We start from the raw sequence: 10446 nt of genomic DNA, 5'->3' as shown, positions 1-10446 counted from the left end.
GAGGAGGCGCGAGGGGTCCTTAAGTCACAAGAATTTGGAGAGGGGTGGTGTGGCGAAAGAACGCCGTGAGGGTGGCATTGGGGGATCCTGGGAAAGGAGAGGGGGCGACTGGGATTTGCACGAGGCCGGGCGGGGCCTCGGGGCCGCNCCTCTGCGTCCTCGGGCTCCGCCGGCTCCGCGGGCACCGCCGCCGAGTCGCGCCTCCTGCTCTTTGTGCGTAACGAGCTGCCCGGGCGCATCGCCGTGCAAGACGACCTGGACAACACCGAGCTGCCCTTCTTCACCCTGGGTAAGGCTGGGCGCCGGCACGCGCGGGGTCCGGAGGAGCCCTGAGCCCCGAAGTGGAGCCGGACGGGTGGGGGCGCCCTGGGGGTCCCCGCCCCGGGCTGCCCCGAGCGGGGTTGGGAGAGGGCAGCCGAGGGGCCCGGAGGGCGTACAGGTGGTTGGAGAGCAGCCGGGCAGAGGTCCCCGAGAGCGCGTGGCGGGAGCTCGGGGGCGTGCCAGCCCTCCCGCAGTGGGGGCCAGTCCCCGGTGTGCCCGCCCAGGCGCGATCCGTCCCCGACGCCGGAGAACCCAGATGGCTGAGTGCGTTGCAGCCGGGGACCCGGCGAGCCCGCCCTCCCGCCGCTCCTCCGGGCACGGTCGCTGGCCGCTCGCGGTTACCGCCCCCTCACTCTCGCCTTGGAGTTGGAGGCAAGGCTCTTCCAGACAGATTTTCTCGCGAACCGGAGCAGAGAAGCCCCATGTGGGATCGCCCAACCCGCGTAAACTCGGCCTCCGAGTAGGCTGCGTGACCTTGGCCAAGTCGCTTCCCGCCCCCCGGGCCTCAGTTTGGGCCATCTGTGAAATGGGGCAGGGGAAGACTGAGTGGTTTCTGAGGTCTCCCCTTCCGGATTCTGTGATTCTGCCCCCAGCCTCCTTGTCGCAGTCGCATTTCTTTCCCCCTTCGAGGGGGAGAGCAGGTTGGTCCTCACCGCGCACCCGCTGGGCTAAGAATAACAACTTAAAGGCCAGAAAACCGAAGGGAAGAGGAAAAGGGTGGGGGTGGGGTGGGGGCTCAAATGGAAAAGTTAATCAGAAAGTTCGCCGGCAGCTCGCTGCCTGCTGGTTCCCCGCGCCGATCCCCGAGGAGCCGGCCCTTCCGAGGAGCTGTGGGAAGCGCGGCTGATTTCCCACCCGGGTAATTGATAGCTTAATTATCACGGGGAGCGTTTACGAAAACGTCCCCACTCAGCTCTCCCGCGCTCGCGGATCGCTCGCTCTCCTCCCCTTTCGGGGGCGCGGGGCGCGATTGGTTGTCGGCGTTTGGCCCACGACAGCGCCCGGAAGGCGCCGGGGGCTCGCGGGGAGACTCCCGGACCCCCCTGCCCCGGATCCGTGCCTTCTCGGGATCCGGCTCGGCGCCGGCGTCTCGCGGGTGGAGCGCCTTCGGGATCCCGGCTTGCACCTCCAAGGTTAACTCTTCGCCTGCCCGAGAAACCCCAAAGACGAATCCGGAGGCTAGCATCCTCTCTCTTGGGAGCCATAGTGTTTTAAAACGTGTTTGTGTGACCCCGCCCCCTGCCCTCTCACGCCGGCCGGCCCTGGAGGTTTGAGGGAGTGCCCGGCGCGCCGGCGCCCGCGCTCCGGCCTCGGGTGGGTGGCCCCGGGGCTCTCCCCAGCCGGCTGTAACCTGAGCGTTGCTGAGCTTTCGGGGAGGCGCGGCGGGAGTGCGCCTTGCGGGTTCCCTGGGGACTTCCCGCGGCGGCGCGTCTAGCGTGCGACACACACATACATTCAGGCAGACACACACGCACCGACGCACACATGCACACACACCAGTAGCTCTTCCCACGTGCACCTGCGGGCCTGTCCATTTCAAAGGAAGGGGTGAGAGTGGAGATGGGGTTTCTTAGGGCGAAAAGCTCACCTTGGGCTCAGGGCTGACTCGTCCCGCCTCCTCGCAGGGAAGGGTCTTTGTGGCGACCCGAAGGGTGTGCCTTCAACACCACTTACAGTTTCACACTTCTTCCATCCTCATGATCTCTCTATTCTAGGGTGTCCTGAGAGGTCAGAAGTGGGAGTCTCCCTAAAGGGCTGTGGAAATAAGTGCGTAGAGGGGGACATTCTTGGGTATGGCTTGACCTGGAAGCCACGACCGCGGAGCATTCCCATTCCCCAAGGATGTGGAGGACCTGGGCCAGCCAGCTATGGGAGTCCCCGAAGAATCCCTGAAGTCGGCAATCTCTGCCTTTTAAAACTTCGGCTTTCAAGAGGGAGTGGGTGCTTGGGAGCTGGGCAAGCAGAGTGAGGAGCTGCGCAGGGAGCTGGAAGTCTTGAATCCCCCAGGACCCCAGCATCAGCTGGAGAGTCTCCAGGCGCCCTCCACTTGGAGCCTTCTGCCTTCTCTGACGCAAGGCAAGACAGCTGAGCCTGGCCACTGGGGACTGCCTGCTGAGGAGTGGGGGGTTGCTGTCCTCCCTGGCAGCTCTGAGCCCTTGGGATGCATGTAGGGTTTTGTGTCCCGCCTCCTTCTTCTCCCCTCAGCGCCCTGGACTGGCAGCTCAGGCGCTCCCTCCGGGGGATTTGGCTAGCGAGGTAGTCACCAGATGGCCGAGTGTAGCAGGAGCTGTGTAGGGAGACGTGGGTTTTTTATTTGTGTTGGTCTTCCACTGTTTGCATGTAAACACGGAGTGCACAATGAGCTCTGGGAGGGCCAGGCTGGCTGGAAACGAGGGCCGGTGTGTGTGTGTGTGTGTGTGTGTGTGTGTGTGTGGTGGGGGTGTGGATACTATGAGTCAATTATGGCCTTAATTCCCCTAAGGTCCCAAGGTAGCTCCATCCCATCATTCCATCCCCAGACCTTTTAAGCATCCTTGCTTAGTGTTTTGTCTCTGCTGTCTTGGATGAGTCTTTCACCACTTCCTGGTCAGTTCAAGGGATTTGGAGATGGCATAGCCACAATTGCCTATGCAATCAGCAGATGCCAAATCCTGTCAATAGTGGGGTGTGTGGAGCCACCACTAGGGGGTGGTAGTGTCTGCCGGAGCCCTGGGGCCATGCTTTGGGTTGTGGGCCCAGAGTTGGTGGTGGGAAAATGTCCTTGGCATTAACTGGGGTGAACAAACAAACAAAAGGTACAATTTCCATTTTACTGTTAGTTGGCAGCCCTCAAGGTTATTTTGCATGCATTGCCTACCATCCCCATTCACCAAAGTCACCTGCGTACCTGGCCCTGTCTCCCTCCATTCTGCTTCTCTCGTTCCACTTATTGACTCTATTATTGGTAACGCCTCTTCATATTCTTCTCTCCCATCATGTTCTAGCCTGCTTTATATAGATGGAAGGTTGCCTCAGAGTTGAAATGTTCCCCAAATTTCAGTGTCTGGGCCTCTTCTTTAGAATCTGATTATATAAAGTCAGTAGCACGGACAGTAAATTTCCTTGAAACTTATCAAGAAATAGTTATTGAATCCTTAATGAGATGTTAAGAGCTTCACTCTTACCTTTTATTTTTAATTCACATAAAATACATGAGGTGGGCATTGCTGTTATTCCCATTCATGTTATTCCCATTTAATAATTTAATGGATTAGGAAGCATTTTTGGAGAGGTCAGGTACCTAGTCCAAGGTCACAGTGTGGGTAAATAGCAGACCTGGAACTGGAATCTCATTCTACTAGATACCTACATTCTTGGTAGTGGGGCATTGGCAAAGATGCATTGAGGGGTTGGTTACATTTATGGAGGGCATGGTGCATGGTCTTGGAGAGAAACACACCAGTCATCAACATGACAGCAACATTTCTCAGGAACTTCGGTTACACTAGGGTGCCAAAGTATGAGAGTTTGAAGGTAAGGCATGACCTTGGATGACCCTGCTGGCTCAAAGTTCCATGACTCATGGGATATCAGAGGGCATTCTATTTAACGATCCCAGTGAGTGATGGAGATTACACGTTTTGTAACATCAGGGAGGGAACACATCTTTGTAGATTCAGAGAAGGCTGGGGAAACTTCCAGAAAGGAAAAAAAAAAAACAAAACATAAAACAATTGTGTGTGAGGCCTTTGGGGGATAGACTGGAGAAGTTGGTAGCTCCGATACAGCTTGGGAACTTAGTGTTGGTTAGGATCTGGAAATCTCGGCTGTGGCCCTCTGACCTTGAACAAGTCATTTATCCCCAGAGCTTCAGTGCGTTGTGTGGTAATATGAGTGGGTAGAGAAGCCCTAAAATAATCCTTCAATGTAGAGATTCTATGAACTTGAAGTGCCCTGATGCACTCTGTTCCTCTGACTAGCTCTTCTTGCATCTCACTGTCTCCTTTCTTTTGCTGGTAACACAGGGTGTTGGGAAGGACTAATTGAAAAGAAAGCATTTAAACAGGAGCAACTGCCAGTACAGGGCTTTAGAGGTGAACCTGCGTATCACTCAGTCTTCACTTGCCCCCAGGCAGCCCTGGAGTCCGCTCTTGGATTTAGCTTTCATGCCCACATGACATCCTTCTTCCTACACTTGACGGTGGCTGGACTGGGCCGTTTACCACCAGCCTTGATTCAGCAAAAGGGGGAAAAAGAGAATATTGAGTAAGTGCTCATTGTTAACATTTCTTACTAAGCCTCCGTGATGTAAATCACATAGCCGAGGAGTGTACTCTCTATTTGGAGGAGGGTCCATAAAAGGAAAGCCTCTCTGTTAGTGTGTCTCAGTGCACCTGTATGAGAATAAATAACCTGGAAAGTGTCCTGAAGTTCTGTCCCAAAAGTATGCTTTTTGCAGGAAGCTGATTGGCCTGGTCCGCAAAGATTCATTAAAATAGAGACAAAAATGGTTACCAAAAGAGAAAAGCCTCTGGAAGGAATGAGGATCCAGGCACCAAATCAGAAGGGTTGCTAGAAGCAGAGAATTTAGCCTAACAGGGACAGTTCAGAAAGGGCAGGAGGAACTTCCTTCAAATGTCAACAGTGAATAAGGAACGTGCTTTTTTTTTTGTCTGGTTCAAAAGGTGCAGATACTAGGGGATGGTTCCCAGGGATCCATGTCCAGAACTCAGCATCCTGCCTCTAATGATTATGGGAACCTTTAAGTAGAGACTACACAACTATGTGGCAGAGCCAGAGTCCTGGAGACAATGAGGCTATCTGCCCTTTTTGGTTTCCGGCTTAATTCTGCAGGTTGATGTCAGTTATTAAGAGGGAGGAAAAAACATACAAATAGTAGTAATCTGGGTCTTCTGTAGGGAGTTCTGTCCACAGACTTCTCATTAAAATCAGTCCCAGTGTGGGGCGCCTGGGTGGCTTAGTCGGTTAAGCGTCCGACTTCCGCTTAGGTCATGATCTCGCGGTTCGTGGGTTCGAGCCCTGCGTCGGGCTCTGTGCTGACTGCCAGCTCAGAGCCTGGAGCCTGTTTCAGTCTGTGACTCCCTCTCTCTCTGACCGTCCCCTGCTCACGCTGTCTCTCTCTCTCTCCTAGAAAAATAAAACATTTAAAAAAAAAAATCAGTCCCAGTGTTCCTTATGGGTCAGAGACAGAGATTCTGGCATGGATAAGACTGTGAATTTGATGTCTTCCAACAAAGCTAGGTTTAAAAATATATATGTTATTTTCTCAATTGGGCACCAGGTCCTTATCACTAAATAAAGTGTTGTAGTAGCACTCAGACTCGCGGTCCCGTCCTGCTGTGATGGTCCAGGTTCCTGGGATATTGTAAATAAGGGTGGCAGTTATGTGGGTGTTCAATGGTCTCTGGTCTGAGTCTTCTTCCTCTTTCCACTGACTTCCCTCACCCATCCCCACTTTTGCCAGCTCGAATCCGATGAAATGTAGTTAATAATCAGGGCAGATAGAGATGTGTTATCTGCCCTCAGAATGTCCCAGGCTCCTGAGGTCAGTGGGGCAGGGAGAGAGGTGGATTCTCTTCAGCTGCATTGCGGAGGCTCAAGTTCAGTCAGGGCCAGCCAGGTTTGCTGTTTCTGGGGATCAGCAACACCAGCTGAGATAGCACAGCTCTGCCGGCTTTGGTGTGACCCAGAGCTTGATCGTTTTCCTGAACTAGGCCCTCAGGCTGCAAGAGTGTTCTATAATTTTAATTTCTAGCAAGTTCGGCAGGTTGGAAATGGCCTCTGGCAAGCAGAATCTGCTTCTCACGTCCTTGCTTTGCTGTAAATTAGGCCTTGGCTGTCATAGGACAGTACTGACACGTGTGCTTCTGGGAGAGAAGGGTGGAGAGCGACAGCGACGTCTTTGGGTGAAGTAAGTCATGAAAACTTTTACATGACCATGATGGCTCAGAGCACACAGTGTTTTATATGGTAACATGGAGGCTCAGACTGGGGAAGAAAGCTTCTTGAGGACCAGCAGCAGTTCAGACTTAAACCCAGTGGCCTTGGGTCCCACTCTGTGCTTCTTTCCATCACACTGGATCTTGAACACAAGGCTCTGGGTAAACACATCTCAGTGTCTGAAACTTGGTTGAACAAACTCTCTCTTCTCCCTGAAAAAAAAAAACACCCACAAAACAAAACAACCCCCCCAAAACAGAGAAACAAACAAACAAAAAACAAATGGAAACACACAGACACCACCCGAAAAATCAAAATCTAGGGAGAAAAATATCCCTGGGGAAGCTGAATTTGTTCTCCTGCCCAAGTATCCAGCTGGTTGGCTCCAATCTCTCCTGAGAACCCGAGCTGATAGGTTTTGTTCTGGGGGAGGAGGAAGCCTCATTGCTTTTTACTCCAGCTGCTTTTGGGGGTGAGCAGAAGCAGCCTGCTCTTTTCCAGGAAAGGGAAGAAAGTCGGATTTAACCTTGAGGCAGAGCAGCTTTACGGGGTTGCTTCCTTTACAGAGCTCATGCTTTCCCAAGTTCTCTCACTGACCAGCTAGTGGCAACAGAAGATTAACTATAGTGAGAGGGAGCTGGTTTCTCTCCCTTCCGGGAGAGCTTGCAGCCTTTCTGCCCTGGAAGGAGGCAGACAGCAAGCAGTGCTTGGCCCGGCTGCCTCTGTTCTCCATCTCCTGTGCTCTCCTTCCTCTGGCTCTTTGCTGCTGTCTGTAGTTCTCCTGGACAACAGCCCCCCCGTAAAGGTGTCCCTTTGGGTTGGAAGGCGGATGGATGGGGACCACACAGTGTAAGATTCAGGACTGAAACAGCCATAGCTTCCCTACTGGCGTGCCAGAACACGCAAGCAGCCCAGTCTGTGAGTGAAACCTTGATGGGGATGCTGTAAGGTGTAAACTGCTAGGGTTTTCACCTGAAGAGGAACCGTTTCTCCCTCCCCATTGTCAAAGGGAGAGGCTCAGACCTCAGCGCTTCTGTCCACTACAATTTTAGCATCAACTCCGTGGTCTCTTTGCCTCTAATCTACCGTCCGTACTTGCAGACGGCATGATTGCATTAAAAGCCCAAATCCGATCATGGCTGTTCTCCTATAAAGCCCTTCACTCCTTCCCCAGGGTTCTTAGTGTGAAGGTCAAGCTCCTTATTGTCGTATAAGGTCCAGGGATCAGACTCCGTCCAGAGTGCCCTATGGTAAGAGACTTCCCTTCTTGTTTCGTGACTCTGCCCACCCCACCCCTGCCGGAAAATTCCTTCTTACCTTTCCAGACTGAATTTAAATGTCACCATAGCTTTGCAGCCTCTCTTGACCTCACACTGGAGTTGCACACTGGAGTCTTGACAAACCTCTATCTATATAAAAGAGTACTAGAGGGGCACCTGGGTGGCTCGATCAGTTAGGCATTTGACCGGCTCAGGTCATGATCTCGCGGTCTGTGGGTTTGAGCCCTGTGTCAGGCTCTGTCTCTCTCTCTTGCAAAAATAAGTAAGTAAATAAACATTAAAAAAGAGTACCATAACAATGACTAGTCTTTCAACTATTGAGCACCTACAGTGTGCTAGGCACCATTGCAGGTGCTTAAGACACAACAGAGAACAAAAGACCAAGATTCTTGTATTCAGAGAGCTCATATATAGAAGCGAGCCAGTGAGGGTGTGGGTGGGTGTGTGGCGAGGAGAGGATGTTAATGATGCACATAATAAATAAAATTAGGTAGTATGTGAGAAGGTGATAAATTCTATGAACAAAAGAAAATTAAATAAAAGGGAAATTTTGGAGATGAGGAGACGGTTTTCATGTTAAATAGAGCAGAGAGAGAGGAGCTCACTGAGAATGTAGGATTAGATCCAAGACTTGAAGGTGATGGAGTTCACAGAACAGCCATCTAGGAGGGAACATTCCAGGCAGAGAACTGCTCCAGCAAATACTGACTGGGGAGCACACCTGGGATGCCCAAGGTGTAGCCCAAAAGCCAGTGCATCCAGAGTGGAGTGAGCAAAGAAGTGCAGGACAGGAGAGGAAGTGGGGAGTCACATAGGGGCCATACAGACCTCTGTGGGGAGTTTTGCTTTCACTCTGAAGGAAGCAGAGACCAAGGCAGGATTTTTACCCAAAGAGTATCAACATCTGACTTAGGCTTGGAAAGAATTACTTTTGGTTTCTCTGCAAAGCCGGAAGGCAGAAAGCCTGTAGGAGTCTGTTCAGGTGGGGTATGATGGTGGCCTAGAATGGGCGTCCATACTGGGCAAAGCTGGAGAAGTGTTGGAATTCCACTCATCAGTCTTAACATCTGAGCTGGAATGCTGCCCTTCCCAGAGACGTCCCTCTTTGAGCTTTCCCAGCCATTTCCATTTCCTCTACCTTCCACTACCTCCCTGATATTCTAAGGATGTTTATAGGATACATAATGAGGTCAGTTTGATCGGAGGAAAGTGTGCCAGGTTTAGGGAAGATGTTCTTTTGAGAATCATGGAAGCTAGATAAGGGATTGGAACTTTTTGCATCGTGGCAAACAGAGAGGCATCGAATGCTTTGGGGAAGATGATACAGCATGGTTTTGGAATCACCAAATATGGTAACTTAGGACATTATCTAAGCAAAGCGCTTCTGTGTGAAAGATGGGGAAAATTGAGGTCACGCAGCAAGACGGTGATGAAACGAGAGCCAGATCTCAGTTTCCTGACCCCTAGTCTGATGTGTCTTCCTCTCACTTCGGGGAAGGGCAGCTGGGCCTCTAGGGGTGCGGGGACCTGGTGTTCCAGACTTTATCATCTGGCATGAAGTAGGCTGTGTGAGAACATTTATTGAACAGTTACTATGCCCCAGATGCCATGCTGGTACATCTGTTCTCTTACTTCATCCTCTCCATGAGCTTGAAAGACCTGATTTAGCCCACATTTTAGGTGAACACGGAGGCTCAGAGAAGTGAACGAAGGTGCCCAAGAGCACACAGCTATTATATGTCTGGGCTGGGTCCAAACCCAGGCAGGTCTGTTCTGTTCTAAACCCTGTGCTCCCTCCTCCAATGCTGTACCCAACGTGGAGTGCTCTTCAGTTTCCATCTCTTTGACAACCTCTCTTACTTTTTATCTCTTCCTGCTCTCATTACCAAGACATTTCTATACAGGTGTGACAGCCTCACAGGCCCAAGGGACTGAACACCTTTTTTCTGTGCTGCCAGGAGCTGACTCAGCATCTCCCCAGGCCCTTCCGGCTCTGTGCCGTGCCAGTTAGCCACGAGCACCAGGCCTCGTCTCGTTTCCTCTAGATGTCACTCATTATCCCCTGACTATTCGTAGCAAATTCGTACACTTCCATGCCTTCTCCACTCTCTCCCTTCTGTCCTTCCTTACCCCCTCTTTCCTTACTGCACTCCCTTCTTCCTTTTCCATTTTCCTCTTCTCTCTGTGCTTAGGGAATTCTCTCCTTATGCTAGGCTTGTGAAGACCTGTCCTTTCAGTCATGTGGAGAAGCTCTGTCTTCTCTTTCTAAAAATTGCCAGGACATTCATTGTCAGTGATCCAGCCCCCTTTCGAGCAGGTGCACTCCTCTCCACCCCATGTTGAGTTTGTCCACCAAATCTTCTTAGCAGCAACGTGCAGTTTTTATGTTCCCGCCTTGAGAATGGAATTGATATTACGTTATCTATACATATGGGATACATATAATAATCTGCAATATTTAGATATATTATAATGCTGTGAAAATCCAAATAGTGTATACTTTTCTTAGAATATTAGAACTGGGTAAAATAAAGCCTCTGAGATCCAGCCCAACTCCCTCATTTACCTAGCAAAGTGAAATACATTTTCCACGATCCCAGAGCTAATCCAGGCTCCAGCCCAGCTCCTCTGATTGAGAGGCAATGTGCTGGGGTGGAACATGCTCCAGCTCCGATGACCAAAAGCGCCGGGATCAAATCCCAGATGCTCTACTTCTTAACTGCTGACTTCTGTGTGCCTCCTCTCTGAGCCTGTTTGCTCATCGGTAAAGTGAAGACAACATAATGATCACTCCTCGGGGCTGCTGTGACCATTATTTTTGGAGAGCCCTCCCTCCATAAACTAGATTTTCATGAGTGCCTAGCACCGCACTCAGTTTTTACTTACACTAAGCCTGGGATCCTTA

General features: G+C 51.4%; 1 protein-coding gene across 2 annotated transcripts in view; it reads left to right on the top strand.

Annotated features, from left to right (window-relative positions):
- Nucleotides 1-228: 228 nt before the first annotated feature.
- The window catches only part of ASTN2 (astrotactin 2), an 881037-nt gene continuing 870819 nt past the window's right edge, over nucleotides 229-10446 (top strand). For both annotated transcript variants that reach the window (XM_077769932.1, XM_077769931.1), the window contains exon 1: nucleotides 229-289. The gene's annotated coding sequence lies outside the window, so the exon portion shown is untranslated. The remainder of the gene's footprint in view (nucleotides 290-10446) is intronic.

The sequence above is a fragment of the Crocuta crocuta genome, unplaced genomic scaffold, assembly GCF_008692635.1.
Source record: "Crocuta crocuta isolate KB4526 unplaced genomic scaffold, BGI_CrCroc_1.0 scaffold95, whole genome shotgun sequence".
Classification (NCBI taxonomy): Eukaryota; Metazoa; Chordata; class Mammalia; order Carnivora; family Hyaenidae; genus Crocuta; species Crocuta crocuta.
This window is presented reverse-complemented; position numbering and strand designations above follow the sequence as displayed.